This window comes from Ceratotherium simum, chromosome 10, assembly GCF_057802395.1.
Source record: "Ceratotherium simum simum isolate JZ-2026a chromosome 10, ASM5780239v1, whole genome shotgun sequence".
Taxonomy (NCBI): Eukaryota; Metazoa; Chordata; class Mammalia; order Perissodactyla; family Rhinocerotidae; genus Ceratotherium; species Ceratotherium simum.
The window spans coordinates 38,166,482-38,188,460 of NC_141909.1; the positions used below are offsets into that span (position 1 = coordinate 38,166,482).

At 37.1% G+C, this 21,979-nt stretch overlaps 1 long non-coding RNA gene across 1 annotated transcript in view; it reads left to right on the forward strand.

Moving 5' to 3' along the window:
* The window catches only part of LOC147916096 (uncharacterized), a 53,192-nt gene that overhangs the window by 19,260 nt on the left and 11,953 nt on the right, over nucleotides 1-21,979 (forward strand). The window contains exon 2 of the long non-coding RNA XR_015553345.1: nucleotides 4,412-4,559. This is a non-coding gene — a long non-coding RNA (uncharacterized LOC147916096). The remainder of the gene's footprint in view (nucleotides 1-4,411; nucleotides 4,560-21,979) is intronic.

The following is a 21,979-nucleotide window of genomic DNA, read 5'->3' on the forward strand; positions in this document are numbered from 1 at the left end:
CTTTTGCCTCCTCATTTTGCCTCTTTCCCTGTGCTTGTGTCTATGTATTAGGTAGGTCCGCTACGTCTCCTGTTCTTGGATAGGTGACCTTATGTAAGTGATGGCTTAAGAGGCCTGCAATGTGCTTCCCTCAGTTCTCAATGTTCCAGGGGTGACCCCTATGTGGGCTACATGTGTACTTCTGTTGTGGCCTGTTTGCTCTCCCTGTAGGCGCCCAGGGAGGCCGAGTTCTGCTCCTGGCCAGCTGTTGTAATGCTCAGCTGCTTGTAGTTGTTGTGGGCCCTTCAGTCTCTTTATCAGGTGTGGGGAGCCCCAGCACAGTTGGCTGCAAGTTCTAATACCACATTTGTGTTGCAGTATTTCTTTTAAGTGAGTGGGCCCCCAGTGTGGCAGGTTGTTAGGCTCAGGGCCTTACAATTGCTATAAGCCTCAAGCCTTTAGGTCTCTTGTCAGCTCTCTGAGGATTGCAACTGGGAGGGGCTGGCCTCAGGCACAGGAGCACCCAATTGTTTCAGGCTTTGGAAGGTGGGGCAAACCCCCTCTATGGGTCTTTGAGAAGCACAAGTCTTCTGCAGCTGACAAGCCCTGCTGCCCACAGGTCCACACACAGTCAACACAGTCCTGCCCCATGTGTGAGCCCCGACCTCCTGAAGCGGACCCAGTCTCTCCACGGCGGGAGCCCCACACACTCCACCACTGCCCACACTCTCCACCTGCTCCTTGTGCACATACTGCCCCGCTGAAGTCGGCTCAGTTGCTAGGCTGCAGAGAATCCAGTCACCAATCTCTGTAGGCCCACAAGTTGCCTGAGGGCTTGTTGTTGACTAGGGCCAGTCCCTAGGGTGGGCTGCCTGCCCTGGCTGAGCTGGATTAAATCCGTGCTCTAGCGGGTGGGGCAGACCCTGGGCTAGCAGGCCTCAGGGAGAACTCCAATGGCATCTGTGTCAGCACGCCCACACCAGGCCACAATGATGGCCGCCGCCAATGTCCCAGTCCCTGGAGAAGTCTCACACCTCACCGAGATGCAATCAGGGCCTATTAGGTGAGTCTCTTTTCACCACAGCACTATGTACCTTTCTTTCTGGTGATTTTAGGATGCTGTCTGAAACGGGTGAGTTTGCGGGTGGGCCCTTTAAGAGCCAGTTTTAATTTCTTTGTGAACCAGCTTCCCTGGGGGCACTCCCCAATGTTCCAGCAGCAGGCAAAGTCAGACCTTACGCCACTCGTCTCGATTGTGCTGGTCCACAAAATGCCCACAGTGGGGGCGCTCCCCAGCTCAGGGCTCTGCGCCTCCAGGGACCGCTGCGTACCTGTGGGCGGTTCCCAGGCAGCCGAGAAGCGCTGCGGCTTGTGTAGGCGGCGCTTTTCCTCTCCAGCAGGGAGCCTCTGCCTCTTCCACCTCAATTAGGATTGTCCCCTGTTGCAGGAGTTCCCCTTATCCAGTCCTCAGTCCTGTCTCAGGGGTAATTTTTCCAGGAGTAGTTGTAAATTGGCTGTGTCTACAGGAGGAGGTGAGTTCAGAGTCTGCCTACGCCGCCGTCTTGACTTCCCTCCATAATTTATCTCTTATGCCTTGAGGAACACGAATCACAGTTAGTGCTGCCACTATATTTTACATTCATATTTTGATAGAGTTAAAAATTAACATATTGAGAAAATATATTGTTCTTAGGTGGTCAGTTTCATATTTATTGACCATTGTATACACCTCTGTAGCTATCACATACAACAAGATATAGAAAATTTCCATTGCCCCTAAAATTTCTTTTTGTCTCCCATATCTCGTTCCTCCACACCTCACTTCCTGCAGCCCCTGATCTGATTTCTATCACTAAAGACTAGTTTTGCCTATTACTTGACTTTCATAAATCTTATATACAATATGTATTGTTTTGTTTCTGTCTTCTTAGCCTGTTTTTGAAAAAAGATTTATCCGTGTTGTTTTGAGTACCAGTAGTTTATTCTTTTTTTATGGTTAAGTAATAAGCCATTGTTTGAATATACCACGAGTTGTTATCCATTTATGCATTTCTCTGTTAATGAGCATTTGAGGTGTTTCAAGTTTTTGGCTGTTATAAATAAGGTTTGTCTAAAAATCCTTGTACAAGTTTTTTGAGAACATATATTTTCATTGCTCTTGGGTAAATGTCTAAGAGTGGAATTTCTGGCTCATAAGATAGATATATATATACGCTTGTTGTTATGTAATAACAATATGTTATTTTGTTATACTGTTAAGAAATGCCAAACTATTCTCCAAAATATTTGTACCACTCACCACTCCCACCAGCAGTATGTGAGAGTTCCAGTTGCTCCACAACTTCACCAACATTCTGTTAGACTTTTTAACTTTATGCATTCTAATAAGTGGGAAATGGTGGCTCATTGTGGGGTCAATTTGCATTATTTTGATGATCAAAGACGTTGAGCACTTTTTTATAGGTTTATCAGTCATTTGTATATCTCATTTTGTGAGGTTTCAGTTCAAGTTTTTGCCCCTATTTATCGTATTTTTTTTGCTTTCTTTTTTTATTGTTGATTTGTAAGAGTCTTTTATGTATTGTGGATATATATTCAGAATATGAGTCATTCGTCAGATATATGTAAGGAAAATAGTTGGTTTTTTTTTCCTTCTTTGGCTTGTCTCTTCCTTTTCTTAATGGTATTTTTTTAATTAACTGTAATTTCTAATTTTGGTGAAGTTCAATTTTTCACTTTTTCCTTTTTTTGTGACCTGTCTAATAAATCTTTGTCTACCTAGCAAAGATTTATTTCTTAAACCTCTGATTTTGGTGGAAATATTCTACCACCTTAATTATCTTTCATTTCTTACTGATTGTCCACAACCACCTTCTGATTCAAAGAATGATATGTGACAACATGAACTAACCAGTGAAAGCACCTTGCTACTAGAAGTTGCTAAATAAACCTGGTTGCTCTAAAAGATTATTAAAATTCTGAAGTACCACAATGTTTCCGTAAGTTATGTTTTTGTGGAGGACATTATATTTGAGCTATTTCTCTCAGAGAGGGAGAGGAAAAAAATCACATTTTAAGTCAAATTTTAAGCAAACCATTTTATGTGGATATAAAACCCCAAATACACATCTCATTGGCTGAGTAACTCTTTCAACTTCACAGGCTAATGATGTAATTAAAAGTTACAGAAATTCTAATCTACAAAGTGTTTTAAGGCAACGATTATACAAATGCAAACTCATGTCTATTTTGCAGAATACATAGAGTTACTACAGATGGATTTAAATCCACACTAAAATATAAAAGCACAGACTTTCTTGGCAATGTTGTTTTTTTCTAAGTATCAAAGAGAGATAGTTATGTATAGTCATAAGCATTTTTGCAGGAAAACATCCTGCACTTTCAAAGTGATGCTTGATTGTGTAACACAAATAAAACAACATATGAATTCGTAATTCAAAATGGCATTGCTCTTTAGCACATCTTTATACTCTCAACTGATCATCAGATAATGCAAAGAAGAGACTTTAAAAGAGTAATCAGTGCCCCAAAACTTAAGAAAATCTTTGTGCAAATGTTTATCTTTCTTATGATTAAAAACTCTGGAAGTAAAATACCATTCTTTCCCTCCTATATCATCTGTATTTTTAATATGCATAAACTCACACTTTGTACGTATGTTTACCGTATTTTGAAATATATATGAATAAATAAAACACAGACAGATGATCATGCTTTATTGTTCTGCCCCTAATTTCTGAAAAGCAATCAAGTAGCATGTCACCCCAAGATCAGGACTGTTAAACTAATATTTTTGCCCCAAATGAACTAAAATCTATAATTACTGATGTACTTAAAGTTAGCTCACAGGATTCCTAAACAGGATGTGTGGTCCCTGGTTTCTGGGTTTTTTTTGATCCTGGAATTCAAAGCCGTATTTTTTTATTTCCACTTTACTTGTTGTAATTGCGTTTCACAGTTACTTACTGAAAATTTCTATTCATTAGTTTGTATGTTTAGAAAGCTAAGCAAATTCAAGATCTTATATGTGTTCAATAAATCATTACAGGCTTTTCAAAGCTTGGATTATTACTAGAGGTAGATCTTGATCAAGGACCCCTATATGGAGTAAGTTAGGTACCCCAATAAGAGTACAGAAAATAAAGGCAGTTGATGAAATAACTTTTGTTTGTGAGCTGGTTGAAAACATTATGTTTTTTAATTTCTTTATTGTAGGCCAGGAATGGCATATGCTGAAACATGGCACAGGTAAACCACAAAACCTTATATAGTTTACTCTTGGCTCTGGATGTATCAGTTTTCATAAGTTTTTCCCTTTGAACATGAAATGCTCGGGTTTTTTTTGTGTGTGTGTGTGTGAGGAAGATTAACCCATGGCTAACATCTGTGCCCATGTTCCTCTACTTTATAGGGGACGCCGCCACAGCATGGCTTGACAAGCAGTGCTTCGGTCTGTACCTGGGATCCGAACCTGCGAACCCCAGGCCGCTGAAACAGAGTGCACAAACTTAACCGCTATGCCACCAGGCTGGCCCCCATGAAATGCTCAATTTTTAAAGGTATTTTCAAAAGCATAATATTTAACCAATTTTGCACACCACAAAGCAAGAAAGAATATGAGCAACCACCTTAATTTTCAGGTGTGTGTACCATGTAGCATAGTATATAAATTATTTGGTTAGAATGTTGTCATAGTTACACTAAAAATAAGAAATTATACCAGAAACATAGACCAAATATTAACTTTATATTATTAAATAGTGCAAGAGTGGGGAAGATATGGCAAGGTTTAGTTTTATTTGCCAGGTTCAAAAGTATATTCTACATATCTTGATTTTAGTTACTTATTTCACCACATCCCACTCTTTTTCATCTCTTAGAGCATAAAGGAGAAATAGCAGACAGTATATAAATTGAACACACATGCAAGGAAGAAACAAAGAGTGCCTGAGGACGTTAGGAAAGATTTCAGAGAGCCTTGAGTTATGACCAGAAGGACAGCAGCTTTTTCCAGATGGACAATGCAGTTGTAATTCTTCTTCTTTTTTTTTTTTTCTTTTTTGGTGAGGGAGATCAGCCCGGAGCTAACATCCCATGCTGATCCTCCTTTTTTTATGCTGAGGAAGATTAGCCCTGGGCTAACATCCATGCCCCATCTTCCTCTACTTTATATGGGATGCCGCCACAGCATGGCTTTGACAAGCGGTGCGTCAGTGCACGCCTGGGATCTGAATCCGCAGCCCAGCGCCGCCAAAGCAGAGCGTGTGCGGTTAACCACTTGCGCCACCGGGCCGGCCCCCTGTGATTATTCTTTAGACTCTTTCCTCCAGCTGTTTTCTTTGTGATTTTTGTTGAAAGTGTTGATTCTGATACTTGTAATATTTTTTCCTCTGGGCACACTGTGCGTTTGGGAAAATGGTTACTGTATCAGTTCTGCCTTGGTTACTCCAGATGCCCAAAGGGCGCAGCCGTGAGGAATTTATGGAGGCTTTTTCTCTTAGCATGGCACAGGAAAGTTTATTCCTATAAACTTTCTCAAGCTCATTTGGCAAAACACCTCTCTCTCTCTTATTGTTGTTAAATCTCCAGTGACCGTTTATTATACATGCAAGGGCATAAGGAAATAAGCATCATTTTCATGTTTGGTCTAGCTAATCTAGTGTCTAAAGAAATAGTTTCTTATATTCTTTCTACAGCTATAAGGAGACAGAAAAAAATTCTGTAAAATATCCATTTCAGGAATTTTCCTGAGGCATAGTAGTAAGTAGCTAAATCATCACCCCACCACTTATTTTTGTGCACTTACTCAGCTCTCGGTGTAATCTGATTCAATTCTTCTTCAGCCTTAATTGCCATCTCTTTTTCCAATGGTTAAGTTATATATTAAGATTTGTGCAATTTGTAATGAACTACACAGAAAGAGAACTGTTAATGTATCTAGTATTAAGACTCTAGAAAAAAAATGTAACATTTCCTAAATCTTAATATGGAGAAAAAGTACATATTAAATACTTGTTTTAACGTGTATTAAATATAACCTTCCTGTAAGATGTAAATGACTCAATTTCAGCAAATCATGTTCATGGAAAAAGTAATATGAGAGTTAAAAGATGAAATAGGACTATTAACTTGCAACTCATTTATGTGCTATATTTCATGTGCTTTTTTGTAAGCAGTTTTAATCACAGAGCATATAAAATTATTTCTAACCAACTGACAAAGAATCTAAAATTTAAGGTAGAAGAAAGAATTTTTACTTAATGGATTTGCTTTTAAGATTATTGTGTTTCCTAAGGAGGGCATTATACCTAATCATCTGATTTATATGCTAATTTTACAGACAAGATGCATGTTTTTGCAAATTGTAGGAGAAAAAGTAAACTAAGGAAAGTTTTCCATTTTTAATCTTACGGTAAATATTTAGTAACTACTTGTGTATTGATTGCATGGAATGCAGTTCACCTTATGAAATATATGACTTGGTTTAAGCATCCAATGACTAAGAGTTTAATTAAGAATACAAATTAACTTGTTTTTGTTGTTAGTTGACTCTCTATTTCAATTGGCTTAGCTTTCCCCTAACAATGTCGAACTTTACCTGAAACATGGGCTTGTGGACAATAACAACAGTTAAGAAATGCCCTCCTCACCCCAGCCCCCTGGATCACCCCCGCCCATTTTGTGTTCTAGGAAATGGCCTACTGCAAAGAACTAACCTCATGTTACTTAGATAAGATTCATAGGTGGACCCTCTTGTTTATATACAACAAGGCTAGACACAGACACTCCGAATTCCCATTCTTTGGTTCATAAATGAGTAGCTAAACTGGTTGTACCACTGACTAGCATGGACAAAATGCCCAGTAACCTGACTTGACCCAAATTTAGTCAGTTTTCCCCAGACCTCTGAACTTTGGTCCCTCTTTTATGAGTCCCTCCTGAGAATCAGCTGACCTCACCGAAAAACATTCCTGATCAACCATCTGATCACACGACCTGCTCATCCCACTCTGCCACAATAGGTTCTTTCTAGCCTTGTTTACTCATCCCTATAAATGAATTCATTTCTGCCTGACCTTTGAAAGGTTTATGGATCTTTTAAGTTCAGAGTATCCTCCCTATTGTCACAGTCCCCCTCCCCCTATTGCAATAGTCTTTTCTTCTTACCTGAGTCTGGATTTGGTTTTAATTGATAATCTTGTTTTAAATTATGATCAATTTCTGAATTGAGAAAAATTGTTATGGACAATAATTCATGCAAACCCATCTGTACAAATCAGAAATAGAATTAGGATCACTCTCAAATTTTGAGAGTTTAACTTACATATTTTTAGGAAGAAGGAGAATCAGAATAATTTAGTCTTCATTTTAATGCTGGCCCAGGTTTCAAAACACTTAATTATATCCAATTTACTATTATAACTAAATGAAAAAATGAAGCAAGTATCATAAAATTGAAGTAGAAAATGAAGCAAGCTCAAGACTTAGACTTGGCTAGGATAGGATAGGGATGTTAGGGTAGAATTCCGGTTTAAATGTCGACCTTGGGAAAGCAAACGTGCTTTACTTGTTCAGAGGAAAGTTTTAGTTCTAATCAAAGGCCCATCTGTGTATAGGGTGTAGCAAGTCAGAGAAGAAGACAGGAAGCCATCAAGTATACTTGGACAATTTATTATATTATATCCCAAGAACCTAGCCCAAGGCATGGCACATAGTGTATACTGACTCAGTATTTATAGAATAAATTTATAATATCTTTTTTGACACAAGCAGACTTGCTTATTTTACTTCACTCAAAAAGCATGATGTTGGGGCCGGCCCCGTGGTGTAGCGGTTAAGTGCGCGCACTCCGCTGCTGGCGGCCCGGGTTCAGCTCCTGGGCGTGCACTCGACGCACCACTTGTCAGGCCATGCTGTGGCAGCGTCCCACATAAAGTGGAGGAAGATGGGCATGGATGTTAGCTCAGGGCCAGTCTTTCTCAGCAAAAAGAGGAGGATTGGCATAGATGTTAGCTCAGGGCTGATCTTCCTCTCAAAAAGAAAAAAAGAGCATGATGTTGTGGCTGGCCCAATGGCCCAGTGGTTAAGTTTGGTTCGCTCTGGTTTGGCAGCCCAGATTTGGTTCCTGGGCATGGACCTACACCACTTGTCTGCAGCCATGCTGTGGTGGTGACCCACATACAAAATAAAGGAAGACTGGTGCAGGTGTTAGCTCAGGGTGAATCCTCCTCAAGCAAAAAGAGGAAGATTGGCAACAGATGTTAGCTCAGGGCGAATCTTCCTCAGCAAAAAAAAAAGCATGATGTCAGTTCTTAGAATAAGATTGACAAAAGGGAGAATGTACGTATTTATTTATTGAGGAGAGGAAAGGGGCTGTTAGGGAAATTGGAAAGTGACAAGTATATGTCTTTATATCACTCATTTTCAAGTTTAATCAGCAACTCTAAATTTTATGCTTAGTCACCTTGAGATGAAGTTTTGCATGGCATTATGTATCTTCTGCCATTTGTATTTTGAATTTATAAACTGATGTTATGATAGTGTTTTGTGAACTAGTAAATATGAGTCCAAAAGTCCAATCAAATATGACTAACAAATTCAAAATCAGAGTCAAAATCAATTTGTTTAGAATCACAATCTTGACCCTGTAATAGTTCTCACCAAAAAAGTAATATGATAAGGTCATTGTCAGTCGTAGTACTGGCCACTCTTGTGTCCTCCCCATTGCAATATTCATCCTTCATTTATATTGTCAAATTATAGAAAATAGGCACCTTTTATGATATTATTTATGTATGGAAATTTATTCTGAATGTTATGCACATACTTATCCTACAAAAGACCTTTCTCCCTCTAACCCTTTTCTTATTCCATCCCACACTATACTGGGTTGACAGTGTTGCTTCAAAATTGTTGTCCATTAGGAACCTCAGAATGTGACCTTCTTTAGAAATAGGGTCTTTGCAGATGTAATCAAGTTAGATGAAGTCATACTGAATTAGGGTGAGCCCTAAATCCAATATGACTCTTGTCCTGATAAGAAGTTGGATGCAGAAACACAAACATGTGTCAGGAAAACCATGGATTCTCGGACTGGAAGCTTGAAGAGGCAAGGAAGGATTCTTCTCTTGACACTTAGGAGGGAGTATGACACCTTGATCTGGACTTCTCACCTCCAGAACTGTGAGAGAATAAATGTCTGTTGTTTTAAGCCACCGAGTTTGTGATACTTTGTTACAACAGCCAAAGGAAACTAATATACACCCCACACCCAAAAGAACCCTTGTGCAGGGGGTTAAGGAAAGGGAATTTGTGAATAAAAGGAGAGAGCTCTAGGAACTCTCATCACTCACAGAGGGTCGTATGCTTCTAAGCGCTGACAGTGAGTGATTTTTGGCTCTGAAGGGTGGCATCATTGATTACTTCTATTAAAGAAAAACAGAGTTTTCTATTTTTTTAATAGAGTCTCATGTAGGTAAGGTAACAATAGTTGCTGTAACACATCAAAAAATATTTAATGGGTATAAAATGATAAAAACAATACTTCTCACTCATGTAACTGCTCAAAGCAAGTATTCCTGATTGGAAGCCAATTCTCCTCCAAATGTAAATTCAATAACCAAGGGTCCTTCTCCTGCTTTGCTCTAACATCATCAACACATTGCTTCAAATTCAATATGGAAGGGGAAAGAATGACAGTGTGGGAAGTTTTTGGTGGGTCATATCTGAAGGTGATACACATTTTAGTAATTGTATTTCATAGCCAGAACTCAGATTGCGTTGTTACAACTAGGGATCCAGTAAGGGACCTGGAGAATTGTAGTCCATATCTTACACCCAGGAAGTAGAGAAGGGAGGTTTGGTGAAGCATTAGCTAGTCTCTGCCACAGGATCAATTCATTTCAATCAACAATTACTGAGTAATTATGATGAGCCGGGAACCTGTGCTGTCAGTCTGTAACTAAGGAGTTATTGGGGATTGTCTATAATCAGAATTCATAATAATTTAAGCAAAGTTTAAATTATTCTTACTATATTAACTATTAAACATAAGATTGATGTCATACTACATTTTCTATTTTCTATTAGTATTTAGGTTTTAAATTTTAATTTAGCTTCACTGGTATATTCTTGATATTGAAAGTTATTCCACTTTTATTCATTTATAAACATTTTTTAATTCTCTCCATACAGACTTTCTGAAATTTTTAAAATAAAAATCACCCTAGTGTGAATACAAGAGAGAGATTAAGCAATATTTAAATGTATAGTCACTTCCGACCCATAATCACACCAGTCATATTAAATTTTGATTCAAAATTGGAAAAGCAGGGGTAAAGGAAATGGGAATTTCAAGTCTCTGGGAGCTAACTGAAAGAACCTCAATGTCAGCTGCGACATTTGAAAACATTGTTTATAAGACTCTCTCTAGGTAACATTACAAGAAAGTATCCTTTTGCAATATCTGGTGATCTTAGCATAGGATTGAATACTCTTGAACATCAAAAGCATCCCTTTTTTTTTTCAGGAAATACTTTTTGTCCCAGTGATGGGCATAGTATTTGTAGACTAAATCGTCTCTTGGTTTATGAAAGTTAAGGCTGTTGACAATGTTCTCAGTAGTTTATACTCTTCCATTTTAGCACAGAGGGCGTCAGATAGGTTTCTGCACTCTTCAGCTGAGCCGGTACCAACAGGTGCTGAGAAGGCAGCCCCTGCAGTATTTGGACATAAAGTGTGGAGAAAGAATTAACTCAGCAGGGCCTTGATACACAGTGACACTATTGTCATTTCAATCTCTTGCACTTAAATTAAGAGTTTAATAAAGAGGCTACAGAGTTTATTTTCAAAGTATTTTGATCAATGGACTTATTTCTGGCTGTCCTGGGACAAAAATGCCTGGAACAAAATGTGTATTTCTCTCTCTCTCTTTCTGTCTCTGAAAATTGTCTTTCCAGCTCTTTATCTTAGAAAAGTTATATTTTATATGGAAGTGAAAAGCTGAAGAATTTATTGTTGTATATTAGTTTCATGTTTATAATAGAAAGTAAAACATCTTTTATTAAAACTGTAATTGAAGGCTGAGTTGAGTTTGTGATTAAAGAAGAAACAACCCTGAAGTAAATGGCAATTATACACAAAAAATTAAAAAAAAAAACAGTATATCTAAGAAATGTAGTATGTACAGTGGGTAAAAAAATGTTACCACTATCCTATTTCAGGCTAATTATTAGCTGTCAGTACCTATCCTAACTGATGCTGAAATTGGTATCATGAAATAAGCAAGTGGCAGAGTCTAAAACTGAGATTGCCTAGGTGGAAGTAGTTTGAGAGACAATAGGAATCACAATAACCCCAAGCAGGGAAGTTGCAATTCTTATTTTCTGTTATCAAACAGGTGGAAAAATTCTCTTTGTTGTATTTTGTAATATAAACCATGTATCTAACATGATTGTACATTGTGAGATTTGGTAGGGAAAATTCAGGAGGTTAGAGGGTTGTTAGCTTTTGCCCTTCTTACAGATTCAGTAATATCCTATAATAAAGATACAGACTTGGGTTGAAACTGACTCATCGGAAAGAAAAGGCATTACTTTTTGCCTCTGGCCAAGCTCCAAGGATGGTTGAGAGTGTAATAACCTGGAGCCTTGTTGGTATGAAAAAGCTAAATTATTTAACAAAAAGCTTGTTAGTGTTAGCAGAGTTAAAGATGCCAGAACCAAAATTGGCAGTAAGATTGAGATATGGGAGAAGCCTGATTCCCACAGGCCCTTTCCATGAATCTCCTGTTATATACTACCAGGCAGACACAGGAGACAATTATTTTTATGGTATAAGTACAGATGGCAGGGACAAATGCAGGTTAACTATGCCTCCCCATCCCAAGCCATTGTCTCAAATCTTCCAGAGCAGATGCCTCAGTGTAGATCATTAAATTGAAGGCTAGGGAAGTGAGTGTATAACTGAGAATTGTTGCTAGGAAACAGATACTCCAAGTTCCAGCCCTAAAATCAGGAAACGTGGCTCAACGCAATATCTGGCTTTAAGGGAGTTGCTTTCCCAGTGTCTAGGATTAAGAGATTGTGATTAGTCTTTCACTTAGCAATTTCAACACCCCATTCACAGTTGTTCTCACATACAAATGAAGACACGTGTGTGCACACAAACCTGCAAGAAGTGAGATAAATAGAATCAGCACCCAGAACATGCATCCTTTCCAATTCTCATCTCAGATGTGGTTGTGGATAACACTAAATAAGGAACTCCTCTCAGAGGTCAAAACCAAGAGGCATGGCGGGCGGGGTAGGAGTAATGGACAAAGAACCTCCTTCCAGAAAAATATCTAGGATTCATCCCACTACTAGGGTGAAAATTTTGTACTGTTCTTTCGAACAAGATATGAGCTGTGAAGCAATGTGCACTTTGCTTTGTTTCCAAATAATACCTTTCTCCAATGATTTTTTTTTTTACTGTTGTATAATTTTTATCCTCCTTTTCATGTTGTATTAATTGGGGGTAATTAATATTTATTGATCTCCAGATCACATGGAGACACATACTGAGTTGACTTGAAAAGATCATACCTTACCTGGAGAGGGAGATAGATGCAGTGTCAAGGTGAAACTTTGAGGAGGGGATTAATGGTTTTTACATCGTCAGGAACATTTTTGGAAACACGTGTATGGGAAGGAGGATATATTTGGATGTCGGTTCTAAAGTATAATTTTCAAAAAATGTTAAACCATAGTTCTCCAGTAACTATAAACAAATATTTCAAAAAAATTATTCGACATATCAATTAATGAGGCACAGTAAGATATTAACATAGATCCAAAGAGCATTTCAGATATTACAGACAATTAAATAAAGGAATGTCAGCACAAGATTGCTGAGCTTGGTATAACACTGGTCAGTGTCCTACGGAGTCATAAACTATAGTCTTTGCTTTTGCCACCAGACAGGAGTTATTTACATCTCTATTGGGCAAAGTCTACAACTTAACATGCTATTTTACTAAATCTGGGACCCGTGATCAGCAGTAAACAATGAGTGAAAAAGTACATTTCCCACTTTAAATATCTTACAGTTTTATTTGTCAATTATACCTCAATACAGCTGGGGGAAAAAAAGTGAAAAGAAAAAGTACATTCCCCTGAGACTTAGGTTGGGATCCCTGTATGATCTTGAAAAAACAGACCACCTGTTTTGGGGGCTTTATTTACAGGTTTCGGGGGATTTTATCATCATTGTGTGGATCAAAGATTTTTGATTAGCTGATTTTAGCCAAATTACATTATATTATCTTTGTTTTAATAATGATATCCTTATTTTCCTTATGAGAATCAACCCTTACCCACTTTCTATCCATGTGGCTTCAGGGACTGAACCAACCATGAGGACCAGAGTGGACATAAAACTAAGAGAAAAAGAGCATCACTTTCTTTAGGCCAAGTGACTTGTTCAGGGGTATGGAAACCAACTAGATTCAATTGTCCATCCAGAAGAGGTGTAGTTATTACTATTATTATTATTATTAGTCCTAGAACTTAGAGTTTTGAAAATTTCTGAAGCATATTGCTGCCAAGAGAGATGAGCCTGTTTAATAATAGAGTCAACTCAAGGAAGTGGATCTGAGCATTAGAAAACTAACTTGTATGTGGTGATATTATTGGAGCTTTGTGGCAAACCATGCTCGAATCTAGAAATATCTGGACTTTGCAGTTGTGTGAAATAAAATATCTCCTTAATTTTCAATCAAAGTATACTAGCTTTTCTTTTAACTGATATTAAAAACTTCCTTAGAATGGATACGTGGAAATTTTCCTTTCTAATCTTTGTGTTTTAGAGAATATCTATATTTTGTCTTCCGACTTAATTGAGAGTTTAGTAACATCCTCTGATCAAAATTATGTTCTTCTGAATTTTAAAGACATTTGTAACTGGTCTGGAAATGTAGGGAGATATCTGATTCAAATTTAATTGTTCCAGTATAGAGGACCTGCTTTAAAAAAAATCTGGAAGGCTTTTGCATTTTTTTTGTCCTCCTTGAAATTCTGAAATAAACTTCTCAGTAATGAATTGTTTACACTCATCCTGCTTGGCCTTCTGTATGCCATTGGAAATTAAAGACCCCTGTTTTCTTTCAGTTTGGAGAAATTCTTGATTAAAAAAAAATTCCTTTATTTGTTTTCTGGTTTTGGTCTCACTTTCTGAATTATATATTTTAATTTCTGGTTTGACTCTCTCTTGCCTTTTCTTTCTTTGTGACCTCACCCCTTTTCTTTTTGCAATATTTTCTGGGAGATCTCTGCAAATTCACAGTTCAAATCATTCTATCAACTACTTCATTCTTTTTTCGAATGACAGTTAAATATTTTTATCTTCCCTTAAATTACATTTTCTATTCCAGCTTGCTGAACCACTCACCTTGTTTCTCCCAGTACAAGATTTAGCCTGTGCAACAACCTGTGTATAAAATGCTCTTCTACCTGCTTTTACATAATTAATTCCTACTTATCCATCATAGTTCAAATAATACAGCACATTCTCAGGAAATTCTTTTTTAATTCCAAGGACATTTTTGCTGTTGTTAAATCTGATACTTTATCTTCATTGCATATAACTCTTTCTAAATGTTTTTATGGGGTTATTTAATGATTTTTCTTCAACTAATTTTGCACTTCAGAAGAAAAATGACATGTCTGATTACAGACTATTGTAATACCAGTGTGGAATGTTATAGATATGTGTGGAATGAATGAATTAATGAATTATGACATGGGGAAGAAAGTTCCTTTTTTATTTCAGCCTCTTGTCCAGTTCTTGTTCCCTTCTTCTTAAAATAGTCATTAGGGATCTCTTGGGGCCGGCGCTGTGGCATAGCGGTTAAGTGCATGCGCTCCACTGCTGTTGGCACAGGGTTCAGATCCCAGGCGCGCACTGACGCACCGCTTGTCAGGCCATGCTGTGGCAGCGTCCCATATAAAGTAGAGGAAGATGGGCACAGATATTAGCCCAGGGCCAGTCTTCCTCAGCAAAAAAGAGGAGGATTGGTGTGGATGTTAGCTCAGGGCTGATCTTCCTCACCAAAAAAAAAAAAAAAAAAAAAAACTCTTTAGGGATCTCTGTCATTATCATGGTTACTGATTAATTTCTTAAGCTGCCAGCTCCACCGTCCCCATTAATGGAATGTTTTTATTTTTATTTTTTAATGCTGAGACATTTGCTCGGTAGCTATTTTAAGAATCTTATCTGGATTTTCTTTGTATTCCAAACTATGATCACAGTATTATTCTTGTTATCATTTTTAGTTTCTCTCTCTTTCCTCTAAGCATGGTATGCCTAACTCCATCTTTCCACAAATGCTGCAAGGAATTCTTCACTGGCCATTCTTATAGTAGCTATATCATCATACAGTCAAATTTCAATCTGAGAACATCCTCTTGATCATCTGTTATGACACTTACAGTAGCACATCTCCTCCTTTGTAGAATGTGCAGCTGCCGTTTGCACATTTCTGAATTCTGACTGCATCTTGCAACATGTGCATTTGTTGATTCCATATATCTTTTGATATGTTGTACATCTCATGTAAGCCTCTCAGCAATGAGGAATCTGAAATTCAGAGAATTTAAGCAAACTTCTCAATATCCCTCAGTTAATAAGTGACTGAGCTAGCTTACTCTCATGCAAGTCTCTTTAGTATGGAAATCAATTTTAAAATCAAAATTTGCCTTGCTTAAAGATTAAGTCTAAATTCTTAAGCATGATACATAAGCCCTTTTATGACTGGCCCTTTTTTATAGATCCTGCTTCATTTCTTTCTATTTTATACCACAAACTTCTTACAAAGTGCTCCACACAATATATCATTTCACAGTTCCATTATTTTATTCATACAGTTTCTTTTGACAGAAATGCCGGCTCTACATTTTCTTTAACCTTTATAGTTCTCTTTCTTCAAGTCTCAGCTCATTTCTGCTCTTGATGCTTTCTGAGAATACCTGGATGATTTAAGTGTTCTTCTTCTGTGCTCTCCAGTGCTCTGAATGTTTGCCATCTTATGTTTACTATCCTATGTAGAAATCAGCGATATTTTGTCCTTGTCTACTGCACCAGGATTGTAAACTACTTGAGAGGAGCACCTTTATTTTTATTATTTCAGCATTACTATTTCACCATGCCTGTTATGTAATTGATGTGAAATAAATAATATATTGAACTAAATTTTTTAATAAAACCTGAGTCAAGGAAGGGATGACAAGGTCTGTCTAGGGGAAAAAGGGATCCGATTATATTTAGCATGAGTATAGTTAATTTATATGTTAATCAGATGTGGAGGGTCCTATTTTCAAAATTTTCAAGAAAATGATCAATTTTAAAGTGACGTAATACTGATGATGACTGATTATGATGATGATAACTTTTACTTAATACTTACTTCTTCTGGGCTAAGCTTGGTAATACATTGAATAATGTATTTCTTACAAGAGCCATGCAACAGAGGCACAATGAGTATCCTGGTTTTCAAGCGAGGAAGTTGAAGAACGGAAACGTTAAGAAAATTGCCAAATGATGATCATTTAATAAATGATGAAAATGGAGACCAAAGTACTATAGCTGGCCCCACACTCCATGAACATAACCACAGCACTGGAGCTTTAGTGTCTCAGTTTACATATAAGAGTAACTTTAACAGAGATTCATAGCGTGATGACAATAACTTGAAGTCAGATAAGAATAGTGCTTCCAGTAATCAAAGCAAAACTGAAATGAACAGTTCCAAAAGTTTTAAACTCTGTTCAAAAAATTTATTACAACTGAGGACTGTATGCGTTCATAGAATATTAAGAGAATTGTTATAACAAATGTAACCACAAGAGGGCATTTTCATAGTCCAATGGAGTTCTTGTTGGAGAATGGACTTAGTTTTGGAAGTCAGTAGGAAGTAAGAATATTGGAGGTGAGTGTGAGTCTTATTTATTATTTGGTTGCTTAGCAATTGAACCTTCTTAGAACTAGTAAATTCCCATTTTCTAAATCTTGGCTGGTTACAAAGCCTCTTACTCTTAAGGCTAAAAATACTTGCTTTCCTGGATGCTAAGGCATGGGCTCATGGCATTGGCTTGAGCAATCAGATCCAGGTAGTTAAATTTGGTGATAGTGACAGAAGGAATTAAGAAGAATTGAGAATTTTTTCTAATAGTAGTAGCCTTTCCTTTAGGGGAAGTAATGGATGTGATACCAGTTCTTTGCTGAAGTATCAGCTATAGAAGTGACAGTATGCAGCCTTCAGTGGTAGCAACTCACTGGTTTGGTTCCACTGTATGACTAGAGTTGTGATTCTGTTTGTATAATCTTTTTTTATGCGCATATTCTGAATTTTTTCTACTCTACTATGATATTTTGTGATTTAATATTACTTTAATTAATTCACTTGCTTCGAAAATCAGTCTGAATTTATTACCACTGCTAGTGAAGAAGAACCTTGACTGACATAGATACCTAGACTAACAGATTCTCCAGGAAACTGGGGAATCAAGGACTGATTTTCTAGTTTGCGTAAGAATAAAGGAAGTAAAACAATCTAGCCAATATTTTAGCTGGGGCTCTGACAGCCGATGGCCAAGTATATAATTAAAATACAACTTGTTACCAGGCATGACATTAAACTTTTGGGGAATTGAGTTGTTACTGGCATAAAACATGAAAGGCATAGGGACAGATGACTGCTTCTAATGTCACCTGATGACTTAAAGAAAGAAGATGAATTTAAATTCTTAACCATACACCCCAGGGCATGAAGTGAGTTTCAGGATTTTATGATTGTGCTAAAATAACTTGATCCTCTTGCAACTATTTGTCAGAGATAACTGGCATTCAAAACAAAACAAACAAACAAACCTTCAAAATGTGACCCTAGAGGTTGCTATATCTCTGGGTCAGTCAGGAAAAAAGAAATCACTTCACTTATTTTCCCGGAGAATGATTATAAGAGATCAATATATAGGTATTACAAAGTGAACAAGAGATCTTGACTAGACATAGAACTCATAAGTACATGAAGGAGCCATCACCACTAGGGCTGGAAGAACAAAGGGAAGATGCTGGGGTTATTAAAACCTAGACGCTTGTAGTAGAAGCCCCTACAAAGGAAGAACTCTAACCTCTGAACAGGAGCTGGTGCCTCGGGAGGGCAAGAAGACAGTCTCCTTGAAGCTGAGACTTGGGCAGAAGCTGATTCTGGCAGAGTAGAAACAACTAGAAACTGAAACAAAATGCAGTTGCCCAGTAAAAAACCATGAAGACGATGCTGATGGGAAGGAACAAAACTCTTCAACTACTGTCTTGTCTTTTCTAGTCTCCCACCAGCACCACGTATTGATGAAACCTACCGTGGAATCAGTTGGGGAAAAAAAATTCAGTTTGAATTTCCAGTACCACAAAGTAGAGTACAAAAAGGTGGATGTGGAATTGTGAGACCGTAGCTGAGTAGACAGCACACATAATAACTTACAGTGTTGATTGAATTTGTCGGTTCTTGAATGTGAAAATTTAATTGATCACTAAAGAATAGAGATCTAAGAACTAGAATGTAGAAAATGTGTGGATTTATGGAACTCCTCCCCTTAGCTTTTGGCATTTTTGGATATGAAAGGTGTAATATAACTTATTTAAGTATGCTTCTCCTGTTCATTTATCAGGTGGTCCAAAAGTCTACCAAGCCTGAGTATTGCCAAGGATGAGAAAACAATCTCCACCTGGTCCAAAATGCAAAGCAAGCCACTCTTAAGAGGTATTGGAAATATCTATGGCAGAATGGACTGCTTTATGGAAGATATAACAGGCCTCATTCTTAAAATCATAGAGAAGTCTCTGCGGAGAAATACTCTTTGACTTGACTTTCTTCTGAGCTCCAGAAGATAATGACAAAATATGAAAGGACAATAATTGATTAGGCAAAACTTTCATGAAATTTTCTGATCAGCTAAGCAGTTGCTAGAAGCCTTGCATTTCATATTGGAAGTGGGATTTTGGAAACAAGACAGGTACAGGCTCTCAAGGGAAAAGGAATTTGCGTGAGCTGTTGGATCCCATCCAGAATTCCCCAAACTGTTTATCCCTGCATTTCTCTCAATGCACACCTATAAAGCGAGAAGGTCATTGTGGCTAGAAGGAAGTAAAGCAAGAGAAGGATAGGAAGACTTTTTAGCTGAGTCCATGATATCCAGTATTTGTTCTGGCCAGGGACCATTATACAATTCTCTTGATTCAGTTAGTTTATGAAACAGATCAAATGTAAATTTGTTTTTAGAGAAATCTCAAAACAGACTGTTAAACAAAGAGCTGTAATTGTTCACCTCCTTAGCCAATCTCTGGGCCTTTAAACTTGTATTAATAAAAAGAAAGTTGCTTAATTAGTACAGTTCCCAAAATGAGACATCTTTTCCTGTTCTCCTCTCCACTGCCATGAAGGACAGTGGACCAGGGAAATCTCCCTGAGAGCAGAGCTGGGGCAGCATGATTGGCTAATCAATAAATTATTCCAATACCAAATGAGGAAGATTTTTACAAAAATACTTATTTGTAAGGAATACTTTACTACTTGTATGATATAACCATCTTTCCTTTCTCTCCTTTTTTCAAAATTGTACCATTGTAATGGTTTAATGCGGTTGATAAATTTATCCACTGGATATGTGCCTTAGTTTCTTCTTGTGTCATCATTTTTAGTCAGTTGAACAAGAGATGTACTTTGGATTTGGGGCATCTTGGCTGAGGCCTTTTTAGCTAACCAGCTTCTCCATGGATGGGGTTAGGATTGCAATGAGGATTAAATGTAATAGAGCATTTATCATAGTTTCTGATCAGTAGTAAGCGGTAAGTTAATGATAGTTAGAAAAAAAATAAAGTATATATATACCCCCAGCTCTTCAATTTAGTCCCCTTTTTAACACATGGCTTATCATCTACCATAACAGCATTCTCTGATATCTATGTCTCTCTTCTGTAGTTCTACTACCTGACTTTTCTCTCTTACTTAAGCTATCAGTAAGCAGGGAAATCAAACTTCAGTTTACCTTGTACATGGGACTGCTGATTCCTTGATATCTGAGTCAATGTCCCAATATCATATCTCATTTTTATCATGCCCACCCATTATCCTCATCATATGGGCTTCTTTTCTAATATCCTGACATAATTCTTTCCATAGCCTTCACAATTTATTACACTGAGGACAAAGGAGACTCTGCATGAAGGAACAAAGCATGCAGCAGGGGTATCAGTGGAGATAAAGCCTGGTCACCAAAATACCTTAACAATAGGATTTTAGCAAACAAGCAGTAAAAATGGGTATGAGGAGGGATAAGAAAGAAGGAGGAGGGAGAAACATTTAGCGGATCATATAAAAAGGAGTACTTTACATAAGCGTAAAATGAGGCTCCTGATTAAGAAATATTGCCATCTAGTGTGAGCTAATTCCATGTGCACCACTTTTGCCAGGGAATGTGACTGCTAAACTTTATGAAAGATCTGGAGGCCTGCATCTGCAGAATGTAGATTTGTCGTTAAATTCCATACGCTTTAAAAAAATGCTCACTGATATAATCCCATATGCTTTTAGCCAAATTGAGTATTTCCACGTAATATCATGAACAAAAGAGCATAAAATGCAATACTTTAGTAATTAAATGATAAAATCTCAACCCACAGACTCAATTTATTATTTTTGTGATTTTACTCGAGATTTTCCTGTTTTCTCCCTTTAATGATTTAGGTACAAATCCTGCTCTGATTCTTCAATGTTACATTCATGAAAGTGTTTTCAACTGCAGTGAAAAAGAAGCATGTGTGTTTTATATTATATTCTTTTCTTTTTCTACCATTATGCTAAATAGAATAAAAGAAATGTTTGAAAGTAACTATTTTTGCAATCTATTCTGTAAAGAAAAAATCAATGGCTTTTTTCTTAAAAGTGAGAAATAGAGTGCTGAAATTCTTTATGTGACACATTAGAGTGGATTATTGGTATAAACCAATAATTCCCTTTTTGTTTTAAGACATTTCTTTGGAAGTAGAGAGATACATGGTATGAATAAAATAAAATTGCATTTTCTCTGCTTGTATAAGAGTTGCAACTAGCTCACAATTCTCAATTACTAAAGATATGGATTTAAGATATACTACTTTTAATACTGAGCTAACGTATTATGTTTAGATGAATTTTTAAAAATTATAAAATTTTTGAAGCAAAATCATTTTCAAAGAAAAGTAATGTGATGTCATTGCTTCTTCCATCCTCATATTTCCTTTTGCATTTAATTTCTTTTGGAAGCACATTTTAAAATAATTCCTTCAGAGAAGGTTTTCAAATTTTTTTCATTGAAATATCAATATTAAATTATTAATATTGAAGAACATTTAGCAGATAAAATTCTTTATTTGATATCATATTGAAGATATTATTCTATTTTTATCTGGTCTCTGTTTCTACAAAAATATCCGCTTTGACCCAACTTGTTGATCTATTTTAGGAAATAAATCTTTTCTTTCTAGTAGATTCTAAAATTTTCTCTTCGTCTTTCGTATTCTGCAGTTTCACTACCATATGCCTACAAATTGATTTCTTTTTTGTTTATCCAGATCAGAACTTAGTGTGATACTTCAGTCTCTGCAATCTGAGTATTAAGCATGACTTGATGGCTGAAAATGTCGTGATGGGTTCGCTTGCTCATCCTAGAATCCCCCACCCTCATCCTACACACGGAAGATAAAGATCTTTGAAAGCTTCTATATGAAATTTAGGTTTCAATATTTGATATAATCGTGAGAGATTTGTAAGGTAGGGGTAAAGTGGAGGTCATCTACCTGTTCGTTTTGGTTCCTTTTATTAATGAGCAAGATGAAGAAAATGTTAGTTAACACTACAATTTTATTCAAGTGTTCCTTCCCAGCTTTCTGGATGTCAAGAGGCAGT